Below are 14,663 nucleotides of genomic sequence, written 5' to 3' on the forward strand. Positions count from 1 at the left end.
TTGTGGTTTGTTTCATTAGACTTTGAGTCTAATTGTATTCTTCCCTAAGGCCTAAACAATGAAAGATTTATGATTTGATCACTATTATAAGTGCTTTCTAATTTATTTACAACAGGACTGTTGTTCAATTAAATTATAGTGCAGATAAACAAAGACATTAGAAGTTTTTTTATTTCTAAAGTGAGAACTGAACCTCACTGCTTTGGAGTTCACAAGCATTCAGCTTCCATTGTAAAATGCTGAGTGAGATTCGAACCATCTGTTAATGGCTTAAGAATAAAAGAACTTGAACTTATATAAAGCCTGTATGATCTTAAGATCGTCATCATTTTTTTGGATGTGGCAAAGTGGCTGCTGTAGACCTATTGTGTGCTGTTTCTCATTGACTCTGTTGTGGCTCTGAATGCATGCAAGAAAATAAATCTCAAGCACTTTTGATAATAAATTTTCTTTGAACATTGAACAACTGCTTATCATGAATCCTGTGCTAAAGGCTAATAATTTTTGCACAATAAGATGCCACAAACTGCAGTGAGAAATATGAGCAGACAGTTAGTTTTGGTTGACTTGGATGCAGGAATAAGTGGATTGTCCTGTAAGGAACAGTTGAGCAGAATAGACCTGTACCACCAGGAATTTAGTGGAATGAGAGATAATCATGTTACAATTTTGGAATTAGAGGGCCCTAATGAGGTGGATGTTCTGAGAATGCTTTCCATAGTAATGGACTATCTGGAGTTCAGATGCAGACTTTAAAGATGGCGGGATAAGGGATGAAGGTTGTAGGTGAACCATTTATGACAAAGATGAGGTGGAATTCCTTCTCTCGGACGTGTGTGAAACTTTGAAATTTTTTTCAGAATCTCAAGAGCTGCTGAGAGAGTGAAGATGTTCAAGGCAAAGACAGATTTTTTTTGAACCACAGGGGAATCAACAATTATGGGGATTGGCAGGAAGGTGAAGACCAAAGATCAGATCAGGCACACTCCTATGGATCAGCAGAGAAATCTCAAATGGCATAGAACCTACTTTTCCTATCATTTTTTAAACGTTTATATTAATCGTGATTTTAAGAAGATTCTTGCCACTTTTCTTTAAGGATATTTTAAAAAATAGCACCCTTTGGAATTTCATCTGAAGGACAGCACCACTGATGGTGCCCTCCATGGCCTGTATGCTCAAATCTTGGAATTGGGAGCTGATCTTCTGACTCTGGAGCAAGGATTCGAGAAGGCTAACTCTTAATTTTCCTACGGTTCAGAAACAGGAATTCCAGAAAATACGAGCAGCCCCTCCAAGCCTGCCTTGCCATTCAATATGATCATGTCCCCAATATGATCATATACCCCAAGCCCCTCCTCTTCTATACCAGTTCCACATAGCGTTCGGTTTCTTGTGGGCTCAGAAATGTATCTACTTCCTTTTCAAATAATGAACCAGCCTCAACTAATCAGAAGGTTAGAGAATTATGGAAATTCACCACCCTGTGAACAAACAAGCCTGCTTAATCATACAATGTAATTTGCCTTCATCCTAGCTGAAGATAAGGGAAATATTCTGTCCTATAGTGCTCTACTTGAAGATAAAAGGTGAGAAATTGACTTGAGAATGTAGATTGTTTAGTCAGAAGTCTCAGCTACTCAATTTCACTGTCTGTAGGCTTTAACCTGAGACAATTGATGAGTATATACAGTTAGAGGGAACTTGGTTCAGATTTTTTACTCTAATTGGCACATTTTGCAGATGAAGAAAATTTAAGTGATGGGACACATTATGTTAAAACATGCGAACTGCGTATGCCTGCAAAATAAACCAGATCAGAGAAGAGAGAAAGAAAAATGATGAATAGCTAAAAACGTACGAATACATTTCAATATTGTTAACTTGCTCCTCGTTTACACCAGCTTACAAAGCTGGAATCAGACTTCTACCTTACTGTACTGGATGTATTATATGGATACAATGGGGTCCCTTTGAGTACCAATGGTTAAAATCATACCTGCACCATTAAAGTTTTATGTCCAGTCATGTGGGATTTGTCATTGCATTCATGCATTTCCAGTATGTAAACTAATACAGTACTGTCTGAATGAATTGTTCTGTGCTGAATTTTCAGGGGTTTTGAAGTCCTTATTTAGAGTGCTTTAACTTTCTAATGCACCATAGAACACAGAACATATAACAGTTTTGATGGATGTTCGTTTCCTGTGACAGTCAGCCTCATGTTTTGCCAAGCTTATCTTTCTAAACATGCAGCTGCCACTTGTAAGTTCAAATAGTTGTAAGTAAGCTTCCAACTAGCATTGTTTAGCTTCTGGGAGCGATTCTTCAGTTCTTAAAGATGTAAATTGCAGGCAACAATCAGCTTGAAGTTAAAAACACAGCATTGCAGGCATGCTCTGCTCTGTCTATGCAGTATTTAATTTGACTTGTTTCACAACAAACAACATTGACTAAGTTACTTAGTTCAAAGAAGCTTGCAGACCAGATGGAAGCAATCACTAGGCATATCAATAACTGATCTATTAATAAGTTGAGAGTTCTTTATGTCTTCAGAGAAATTAACTTTATGAGTAGCTGGGCGCTGTGGCTCCCAGACACCAGGAGGGGGGGGGACCCAGAGGATGGGCAAGGGGTATATTCAGAGGGACAGAGGGAGAAAAAGGAGAGTGAGAGAAAGAATGTGTGTATAAAAATAAGTAACAGATGGGGTACGAGGGGGAGGTGGGGCATTAGCGGAAGTTAGAGAAGTCGATGTTCATGCCATCAGGTTGGAGGCTACCCAGACGGAATATAAGGTGTTGTTCCTCCAACCTGAGTGTGGCTTCATCTTTACAGTAGAGGAGGCCGTGGACAGACATGTCAGAAGATTTAATTCCACATCCCATTCCCATTCTGACATGTCTATCCACGGCCTCCTCTACTGTAAAGATAAAGCCACACTCAGGTTGGAGGAACAACACCTTATATTCCGTCTGGGTAGCCTCCAACCTGATGGCATGAACATCGACTTCTCTAACTTCCGCTAATGCCCCACCTCCCCCTCGTACCCCATCTGTTACTTATTTTTATACACACATTCTTTCTCTCACTCTCCTTTTTCTCCCTCTGTCCCTCTGAATATACCCCTTGCCCATCCTCTGAGTCCCCCCCGCCCCTCGTCTTTCTTCCCGGACCTCCTGTCCCATGATCCTCTCGTATCCCTTTTGCCTATCACCTGTCCAGCTCTTGGCTCCATCCCTCCCCCTCCTGTCTTCTCCTATCATTTTGGATCTCCCCCTCCCCCTCCAACTTTCAAATCCCTTACTCACTCTTCCTTCAGTTAGTCCTAACGAAGGGTCTCGGCCTGAAACGTCGACTGCACCTCTTCCTAGAGATACTGCCTGGCCTGCTGCGTTCACCAGCAAATTTTATATTAAAAACAGCCCATGTGATTCCCTTGTTCAAAATGGGAAGAAGATAGAAAATGGGGAACTATGGTCTGGTTAGTTTAACATGCATCATTGGCAAGATCCTCAAATCAATAATCAAAGTGGAAATAAATAATCATTTAGGAAAGTTGAAAGATAATGAAAGGTAAGTCATGTCTGACAAATATGTTTGAATGCTTTGAGGACATGACAGGGAAGTTGATAAAGGGGAACCTGCAGATGTAATGTATTTAAATTCCTGAAATGCAATCGGCAAGAAGTGTGAATTATTGAATGAATTTGTGATTTTAGCCTGAAATTCTTGCTTTCTTATCTTCCTGGAATGCTTGATAAGCTTTCAGAGTTAGATCTTACCTTTATTTCTTGGAATCGGTCAGACTGCTGATGGAATTGCTGAGTATTTTATTTCTTAAATATCAATGTTCCAGCTTTGTTTGAGATATATGTGGAATCTATCTGCTGTTGTTTCTGAAGCCTTCTCCAGCTTCTTGTATTTTACTGGGCAATGCTCTAGGTCAGGGCTTCCCAACCCTTATTATGCCTTGAACCAATATCATTTAGCGAGGCGTCCATGCAATCCAGGTTGGGAACCCCTGAGCGAGGTGATGGTTTAATTTGGCACAATTTCCCTCTTGTAAATATCTGTTGTGGGAGATTCCAGTTGTGTGGATTATTTTTTGTGATCATGGTGAATGTCAGGATGTTATGATTTTGAGGTTTGAGGACAAGGCCATTGTGTTACAGGACCTGTATTTGGATAAAGCAAACAAACACTCAAAGTTGCTGCGCAGGTTGACTGTGTGGTTAAGAAGGCATACAACGCATTGGCCTTCATCAACTGTGGGATTGAGTTTAGGAGCCAAGCGGTAATGTTCCAGCTTTATAAGACCCTGCTCAGACCCCACTTGGAGTACTGTGCTCAGTTCTGGTCACCTCACTACAGGAAGGATGTGGAAACTATAGAAAGGGTGCAGAGGAGATTTACAAGGATGTTGCCTGGATTGGGGAGCATGCCCTATGAGATTAGGTTGAGTGAACTTGGCCTCTTCTCCTTGGAGCGACGGAGGATGAGAGGTGAACTGATAGAGGTGTATAAGATGATGAGAGGCATTGATCGTGAGGCTTTTCCCCAGGGCTGAAATGGCTAACATGCGGCAGCACAGTTATAAGGTGCTTGGAAGTAGTTACAGAGGAGATGTCAGGGGCAAGTTTTTTATGCAGAGAATGGAGAGTGCATGGAATAGGCTGCCAGCGGCGGCAGTGGAGGCGGATACGATAGGGCCTCTTAGAAAAATAGAGGGCTATGGGTAACCCCAGGTAATTTCTAAAATAAGTACATGTTCGGCCCGGCATCGTGGGCCGAAGGGCCTGTATTGTGCTGTAGGTTTTCTATGTTTCTATAACCCGTCATTCTCAGGGTGATGAACTGGAAGCTTTCGAGAGATGGGCATAGAGCTAATGGATCTGCTGCTTATTCCTAATGTTTTCTTGTTTTATTACTGATTTCTTTTCAGATATTAATTTGTTCATGGCCTTCGTATTCATATTTCACCTGAAACAGAAGTGGATCATTCAGCCCATTGAGACTGTGTGGGCTCTCAGAGCAGTCCGTTTAATCCTATTTCCCCCAGTTATTTTCATGTTATAAATTCTTCCCCACATTTCCATCAATTCACCCAGGATTCTTTCCCTTATATTTAACTTTGATTGGTCGTATTAATGCAGTTAAGATGTTTTTTTTGCCAAAATTTTTATATGTGTTTCAGGCATTACCAATTTTCGTTCCTAAATCTTTTTTTGATAAAGTTGACTCTAAAATTTCTTCATTTATTTGGCAGAACAAGAATCCGAGACTGGGTAAAATACATTTACAGAAAGCTAAGAGAGATGGAGGTTTAGCATTACCTAACTTTAGATTTTATTATTGGGCTATTAATATTCGACATATGAAATTTTGGTTACTTGACCGGGACATACTATTTATTCCTAAATGGGTAGCATTGGAATTACAATCTGTTCAGGGTTATACACTTGGTTCTATTTTAGGTTCCTCTCTTCCTTTTGATTCGAAACGTCTTAAGCAGGTCTCTAACCCGATAGTTAAATATGCTTTGCGCATTTGGTTTCAATTCAGAAAATTTTTTGATCTTAATCAATTCGGGTTAGCGATTCCTATTTTAGGTAACATATTTTTTCCTCCCTCTTTTACGGATCGCGCTTTTCAAACTTGGAAGACTAAGGGTATTTTACGGTTTTTGGATTTATTTTTAGATGGTTCCCTTATGTCTTTTGAACAATTATCTAATAAATATAACTTATCAAGAATACATTTTTTTAGATATTTACAAGTTAGAAATTTCCTAAGTACTATACTTACTTCCTTTCCAATGCTTCCTCCTATATATATTTTAGATTCGATAATTAACCTTAATCCATGTCAGAAAGGTGCATCGGCTATGATTTATAATATTATTATGAAACTTAGGAAAGCTCCATTTGATAAGATTAGGGTAGATTGGGAACAGGAATTGGGGCTTACCATTTCTGTGGATGATTGGGGGCAGATTTTACAATTAGTTAATACTTCCTCTATTTGTGCTAAACATTCCCTAATTCAATTTAAAGTGGTTCATAGAGCACATATGTCCAAAGATAAGTTAGCGCGTTTTTACTCGCATATTAATCCTTTCTGTGATAGATGTTCGGGGCAGATAGCCTCTTTAACTCATATGTTTTGGTCTTGCCCTACTTTGGAAACTTTTTGGAGAGATATTTTCAATATTATTTCTAAGGTATTAAATATAGATATCTCTCCTCACCCTATTACTGCTATCTTTGGACTACCTAAAATTTCTAGTAATCTTTCCCCTTCAGCCCGTAGAATGATTGCATTTCTTACTTTAATGGCGAAAAGATGTATTTTACAACATTGGAAAGAGCTTAATGCTCCAACTACCTTTTTTTGGTTTTCTCAGACGATTTTATGTTTGAATCTGGAGAAAATTAGAAGTAACCTTTATGATTCTTCATTTAAATTTGAACAGATTTGGGGACCTTTTATTCGATATTTTCATTTAATGTAATATTTACCCTTCTTGTTTTTTCTTCACTGTTTTAATGGAGGTCGGGATTGAGGATGTGATTTTAAGTTTAACTCTGTTTGGTTTCAAGTTAGCCCATTGCTTTGCTTTGCTTTTAGTTAGTTGCACGGTGGGTTTTTTTTTTGGGGTTTTTTTTTTTCTTTTTTTTCCATTGATATATATAAAATCTAGTATACTATTATGTTATCTTGGTTTCTTATGCTTAAATTACATTGTTTGTAGTATTTTCTTTTTGGTATTGTTATCTTTTGGAATTTTATTATACTTTAACATTGTATTAATGTTTATATGGCTTACCTTTTTTGTATACTTACTCAATAAAAAGATTTAAAAAGAAAGACAATTCACCCAGGATTCATCTGTCACCCAGCTGCACAAAGGGCAATTTTCAGTGGCCCCCATCACCCAGGACTTGCCCTGTCCATCAGGAATGAGGTACTGGAACCCGAGGGTACACACTCAATTAATTCAGGATTAGCCTTTTCCCTCTGCTGTCAGATTTCTGAACGGACATTGAACCCATGAACACTACCTCACTGCTTTTCTTGCACTACTTATTTAATTGAACTTTATGCTTACTGTAATTCAGAGAATTTATTATTACGTATTTTGAGGTACAGTACTGTTACTGCATAACAACAAACTTCACGACATATGCCTGCTTCTGGCCGATTAACCCAACAACCCATTTGTCTTTGGAGCACTTGGGGAAATTCACAGGGCCATGGGGGAAATGTAGAAGGCACCCGAAGCCAGATCTGAGCTTGGGCTCTGGAATTGTGAGACAACAGAGCTAACAATCCTTCAATGGTGACAGGGTAGCTAGTTAGCTACTTGTCAAATAATGTTAATAAGAACTGGGAGGGCCACATTTTCACCTAGAAGGTGGTCCGTGTATGGAATAAGCTGCCAGAGGAGGTGGATTTAGCACGTACAGTACAAGATTTAAAAGGACTCTGAACAGCTACAACGAAGCAAGTGTTTTCTTCCTGGGGTCCATTTACCCCTTGGTTAATGGTAAGGGACCATGCCATAAAAAAAGATTGAGAACCCCTGGTTTAGAGGGATTTGGGCCACCCACAGGCAAATGGGACTAGTTTTAAGTGGGTATCATTTGGACCAAAGGGCCTATTTTCATACTGCTTGGCTCTACAACCTTCTTAATTTTGAACACAGCAATGAAATCTCACCTTAATCATCTGTGTTCAGTGGAGAATGATCCCAAAGATTAAGCTCCTTTATATTCATGTTGTCATTCTGGTGAAACCTCCTCTACACCCACCCTCCAGACCTGTACTCTTTGTAGAATGTATTGAACAGAACTAGATACAATCCCGAAGCTAAGAACTTAATTTAACTTTTCTGTACTGTACTAAATAAAGTCAAAGATTATGGCCATGTTTTGAAAGGTTATCAAGTTGTCCTTCAAAGTTTTGTGACTGTGAATTGCCCTTTATTCTTCCATTCATGTAAACTTTCTGCGTTTTATTCATGCTAGCTCACTTCATATCTCTTATTCAAATTAACATCAATTCATGCAGAGTTATTTAAAGCGACAAAAGCCATTTTTCTGCGTATTTAGACCCCACTTATAAAAGTATAACAGCCAGTTATCAAGCAAAAAATATGTTCAATCATACATTGATCAAAGTCCAAAGTAAATGTATTATCAAAGCACATATATGTCACCATATACAACCCTGAGATTCGTTCTCCCGTGGCCATACTCAGCAAATCTATGGAACAGTAACTAACAGGATCAGTGAACAATCAAGTGGAGCATAGAAGACAACAAACTGTGCAAATACAAATATAAATTAATATTAATAAGTAACAGCAACATGAGAAAACAAGACAAAGATCATCCTTAAAGTAGGATAATTGATTGTGGGATCATCTCAATGGATGGACAAGTGAGTGTAGTTAACCCTTTTTGTTCAAGAGCTTGATGGTTGAGGGGTAGTAACTGTTCTTGAACCTGGTGGTGTGAGTCCTGAGACTCTTGCACCTTCTACCTGATGGCAGCAGTGAGCAAAGAGCATGGACTGGGTGGTGGGAATATCCTGTGTTTTATTAACAGCCAGTGTTTAACATTGTAACAGGCTTAATTCTGAATGATCTAATATGACATTACTCATATTTTGTTAACTGAACAGTTCAGCTTCACTTTGTTATTACAGGTCCATATCTAAATCTAAAGGATCAGATTGAATCATTTCATTTACTTATACCTGTATTTTTTAGCTTTAGGACACAGTTAAATCAACTTTATTTGTAATTTATTCAGGTGACAGTGCCATAGCAAAACCAATATTTATCTTAAAAATGACCTGGCCAAAATTACTTTGAAAGTTGCCAGATAATGAGATAAACTCTGAATGCACTCGCTGGCCTGTGTATAGCTCTGGGCTATCAGGAACCCATCCTCTTGTCTATTGACATTTCTCATGACCTGACCTGTTTTTCACTGGATAACACCAGAGTTCTGCCTCCAGCTCTCTGTTCTTCAATTGACATCTTTGACTGTGCACTTGTTTTATTCCAAAGCTGACAGCTGCATCTTTGGATGTTTTGTTTCTGATAGACTCTCATTTTTTTTTGGGTTCCTGAACTGAATTTATTTCTTTCCTCTAATTTGTTGTTCTTAGATACATTCCTTCTTCAGGTTAAGAACACCTGACTTACATACAGCTTGTACATGTAAATGGCTGTTTGGATGGCCACTGTGATGAATTGGTCTGAAGTGTGGGAACTCAGTACGTGGTGGTATTTCCAACTTGCAAACTGTCCTGGTTCTCAATCAGTTCACAGTAATGGAACTCTGCTGAAACCTGTATGGATTATATCCTTAAGGAAATGGAAGCAACTTTTTTTTTTGTTTTCTGCTTTACATATCATTTGCTTATCTTGCAGAATACAATGCAGAATACTTGATTGGCAAGTATTCTGAACCTGATATCCTGAACCAGTGGGAGTAATTTTAATATCAGGTCCCCTCCTCCTTCACTTTCTCCTCTAGTTCGCTCTCCTCTCCTATAAGATTCCCTCTTCTCCAGTCCTTGACATTTCCCACCCACCTGGCTTCACCTATCACCTTCCAGCTAGCCTCTTTCCCCTCCCCCTCACCTTTTATTCTGGCGTCTTCCCCCTTCCTTCTCAGTCCTGAAGGAGGATCTTGGCCCAAAACATGGATTGTTTATTCATTTCCATGGATGCTGCCTGACCTACTGAGTTCCTCCAGTATTTTTTGTGTGTTGCTTTAGATTTCCAGCACCTGCAGACTTTCTCACCCAGTTTTAACCCACTGAAACCAGCAGGTAGGATGTATACCTGCAATTTATTCGCTTCAGTGGGTTCCTTTTCTCCCTCCCATTATCCCTTCTGCAACCTCCATTGCCCCCGCAGCTTGGATAAAAGTTTGCCCCTTCCATCATTTACATGCAATCAACAGTGTTACACAGGAAATACAGCAACCACTTTGCACGTAGCAAGCTCCCACAAGCGGCAAAATGGTAATGTCTATATACTTCTCTTTATGTAGTGACTGTAGCAAATGTCTACAGATGTACTGTGGAGAGCATTCTAGTTACATCACTGCCTGGTATGGAGGGACCACTTCTTTTCTCCTGCTGTCTATATATTTCTTACTGTAATATGTAGTTTGCTTGTTATATTTCGCACTGTATTGCTGCCGCAAAACAACAAATTTCAACATATGCCAGTGATATTAAACCTGATTTTGATTCTGAAGAATAGATATATGGGCCAAGACAACTGAGGGAATTTCCACACTCATCTTCAAGAAGATTCAAGGCATCCATCTGGGGATTTGTTTAAAAATCTCATACCTCTAGACACTGATCAACTTTCTCAATTCTGAACAAGAATATCAGCATTGATTATGTGCTGATATCTCTAGAACAGGACTTGAACCACCAATCTTCAGATTTAAAACTCCAAGTCCTGCCAACTGAAGCATATTTACCTACTTTATGATCAAGAATCTAAGAAAACTGTTCTCGAAGTAGCAGAATTAGAAACGCAAGAAAATCTGCAGATGCTGGAAATCCAAAGCAACACACACAAAATGTGGGAAGAACAGGCCAGGCAGATTCTATGGAAAAGAGTAAACAGTTGACATTTTGGTCTGAGACCCTTCAGTCTGAAGTCCCGAAGAGGCGTCTTGGCCCAAAACGTCGACTATTTACTCTTTTTCATAGATAATGCCTGGCCTGCTGAGTTTCACCTGCGTTTTGTGTACATTGCCCTAGAAGTGGCATCCTGAGTAGCCAGAAAGGACCTTGGCTTAATGCTTAGCCAGTGCTGACAGACTTAATCTAAGGCACAACATTGTGTGGTCATACTTGCCTGTATTCCGCAGGCAGATTCCTTGTTCAGGTAGATTTATGATCAAGGATGCGCTCAGAAAAGGCACAGGTGTGGGTGACACAAGGATAGGTCTGATTAGGATTGAAGCTGGCTCTAATCGGAGAGGCACCTACCAGTGTCTCAGGAGCAATGGGTAAATTATGGATGAGAGATGGTCACTTCATTGATCCAGCTAGGGACTTAGATGTTCCTTTTTTTTAATATAATTTTTATTAAGTTTTCAAAAAGAATACATGAAAAGATAAAATCTACCCACCCCCCCCCTCCCCTTAACCCTCCCCCCCCCATATATATAGTCCTACCTAAAAGAAAGAAAGAAAAAAAAAGAGCCGCCTGGGTATTGGAAGGTTTCCACACGCTCCATGGGATTCAAAATAAATTTGGAATAATTATTCGTTACTTTCCCCAAGTAACCAAATTCTTTGTCGGAGCACTTAAATATGACATCCTATCTTTTGTAAATAATGGCGCCAAATATTCAAGAATGTTACATAATTATCTCTTAAATTATAAGTAATTTTTTCAAGTGGAATAGAACTAGCCATCTCATTATTCCAACGATCCATACTTAAATATGAATCAGATTTCCAAGTAACTGCTATAGTCTTCTTAGCTACTGCCAATGCAATTTTTATAAATTCTTTCTGATATTTATTCAATTTAAGTTTCGGTTTTATCCCTTCAATATCACCTAATAGAAATAATACAGGGTTATGTGGAAGTTGAATTCCAGTAATTTGTTCCAATAAGACTCTTAAATTTATCCAAAAGGGTTGAATTTTAAAACAAGACCAAGTAGAATGTAAAAAAGTACCAATTTCTTGATTACACCGAAAACATTTATCAGATAGATTTGAATTTAATCTATTTATTTTTTGTGGTGTAATATATAATTGGTGTAAAAAATTATATTGTACTAGTCTAAGTCGAACATTTATTGTATTTGTCATACTGTCCAGAAAAAGTCTTGACCAATTTATTTCATCAATATTAATATTCAGATCTGTTTCCCATTTTTGCTTTGACTTATGGGTTCCTTGTTTAATTGTCTGTTCTTGAATCAAATTATACATACAAGAAATAAATTTTTTAATTTTCCCATTTTGAATTAAAATTTCAATTTCATTAGCTTTTGGCAAAAACATTGTTTGACCCAGCTTACCTATTAAGTAAGCTCTTAACTGAAAGTAACAAAAGAAAGTATTATTAGATATTTTATATTTATCCTTTAATTGTTCAAATGACATCAATATACCTCGCTCAAAACAATCTCCTATAAATTTAATCCCTTTTTGGTACCAATTATATAAAAGTTGATTGTCCATTGTAAAAGGAATAAGTCTGTTTTGAAACAAAGGTCTCCTTGCTAATAGAGATTTCTGTGTTTCCCTATCAACGTTTATCTTATTCCATAGATCAATCAAGTGTGTTAATATAGGAGATTCTTTCTTTTCCCGTATCCATTTAGATTCCCATTTATATATAAAATCTTCAGGTTTATTTTCTCCTATCTTGTCTAGTTCTATTTTAATCCATGCTGGTTTTTGATCATCGAAAAAAGATGCAATAAATCTAAGTTGATCTGCTTTATAGTAATTTTTAAAGTTTGGAAGTTGTAACCCTCCTAACCTAAATTTACATGTCAGTTTTTCCAATGATATTCTTGACATTTTACCTTTCCAAAGAAATTTTCTCACAGATTTATTTAACTCTTGAAAAAATGTCTGTGGCAATTGTATTGGTAATGTTTGAAACAAATACTGTAATCTCGGAAATATATTCATTTTTACAACATTGACTCTACCTACTAATGTTATTGATAATATTATCCATTTGTCAGGATCTTCTTGAATTTTTTTCAATAGTGGTAAATAATTAAATTTATATAAATTCTTTACATCACTATCAAGTCTTATACCTAAATACTTTATACCATTTACCGGCCATCTAAATTGGGATACTAATCGACATTGACTATAGTCTCCTTTAGTAAGAGATAAAATTTCACTTTTATCCCAATTTATTTTGTAACCTGATACCTTCCTATATTCATCCAATCTAGAAGATAATTTATGTAACGAATGTTGTGGGTTTGTTAAATAGATCAAAACATCATCGGCAAAAAGATTAATTTTATATTCCTCTTGGTTAACTCTAAAACCCATAATATCTGGATCCAATCTAATTAGTTCTGCTAATGGCTCTATCGCCAATACAAATAGAGCAGGTGATAGTGGACAACCTTGTCTAGTTGACCTTTTTAGCTGGAATGGTGTTGAAATTTGAGAATTTGTCACTACTTTAGCTTTAGGGTTAGAATTTAAAGTTTTAATCCAATTTATAAAAGATGTTCCTAACCCATATTTTTCTAATACTTTAAATAAAGAATCCCATTCTAATCTATCAAATGCTTTTTCTGCATCCAAAGCTACTACTATACTCTTCTCATCCCTTTTTTTGTGCCAAATGAATTATACTGAGTAGCCGAGTTACATTATCTGCCAGTTGGATATTCCTTTGATCCAATTGTTCATGCCTTGAAGATTGGGGTGAAAGTTACACCAAGATGCACTCAGTCAGTCCAAAGATTAATTGCAGCAGATAAAGAAAATTCTTGCAAAACACATCGAATTTGCTGGTGAACGCAGCAGGCCAGGCAGCATCTCTAGGAAGAGGTACAGTCAACATTTCAGGCCGAGACCCATCATCAGGAATAACTGAAAGAAGAGCGAGTAAGAGATTTGAAAGTGGGAAGGGGAGGGGGAGATCCGAAATGATAGGAGAAGACAGGAGGGGGAGGGATGGAACCAAGAGCTGGACAGTTGATTGGCAGAAGGGATATGAGAGGATCATGGGACAGGAGGCCGAGGGAGAAAGAAAAGGAGAAGGGGGTGAAAAACTCAGAGGATGGGCTAGGGGTATAGTGAGAAGGACAGAGGGAGAAAAAGGAGAGAGAGAGAGAGAGAGAGAGAGAGAAAGAATGTGTGTATAAAAATAAATAACAGATGGGGTACGAGGGAGAGGTGGGTCATTGGCGGAAGTTTGAGAAGTCAATGTTCATGCCATCAGGTTGGAGGCTACCCAGACGGAAATAAGGTGTTGTTCCTCCAACCTGAGTGTGGCTTCATCTTTACAGTAGAGGAGGCCGTGGAAAGAAAATTCTTGCAAGGTTTTGTGCAAAAAGAAAAGAAATGGAATGAATTAGTGGGCTCATCAGGGATATGCTACTGATAAGCTGTTGTTGCCTCCTATGCTATATGCATGCATTTGTAGCAAGTAGAACTCGTGTCAATTATTTCTGCCTTAGTCCATAAAATGCATTGTATAGTTACCCAATTAAGGCTCCTCTCTCCTGTGCCTGTTGTATTTAGTAAAATCTCTCCAAGAATGTCCTTTTGCTCCAATTTGGTTAGTTTATCAGGCTGTATAATGGTGTTCTCACTAAGTTAGAAAGGATTTGCGTTTTATTTGACCTGGACTGGTTTTGTTCAATTATTCCCCTGATACAAAGTTATTGGATCTTTACACTTTATTTTAAGGCAATTTTTTCTGCATGAGTTTACATGATGATAGTTACATTTAATAAGTGTTTTTATTGCTGAGTCTTTAGCCATAATATATGGACCATTTGCTGCTCTAAACAAGGTATTAGTTACATCTTTCCTATGTTGCAAGTGTGTACTTGAATAGCTTCATAAAATAATTACCTGATATGTGTTCTGAGGCAGTGTTGCATAAAAAT

General features: G+C 37.9%; 1 protein-coding gene across 6 annotated transcripts in view; it reads left to right on the forward strand.

Annotated features, from left to right (window-relative positions):
- Nucleotides 1-14,663, forward strand: part of mctp2b (multiple C2 domains, transmembrane 2b) — a 493,262-nt gene that overhangs the window by 385,761 nt on the left and 92,838 nt on the right. The window lies entirely within an intron of this gene.

The sequence above is a fragment of the Mobula hypostoma genome, chromosome 13, assembly GCF_963921235.1.
Source record: "Mobula hypostoma chromosome 13, sMobHyp1.1, whole genome shotgun sequence".
In the NCBI taxonomy this organism is placed as follows: Eukaryota; Metazoa; Chordata; class Chondrichthyes; order Myliobatiformes; family Myliobatidae; genus Mobula; species Mobula hypostoma.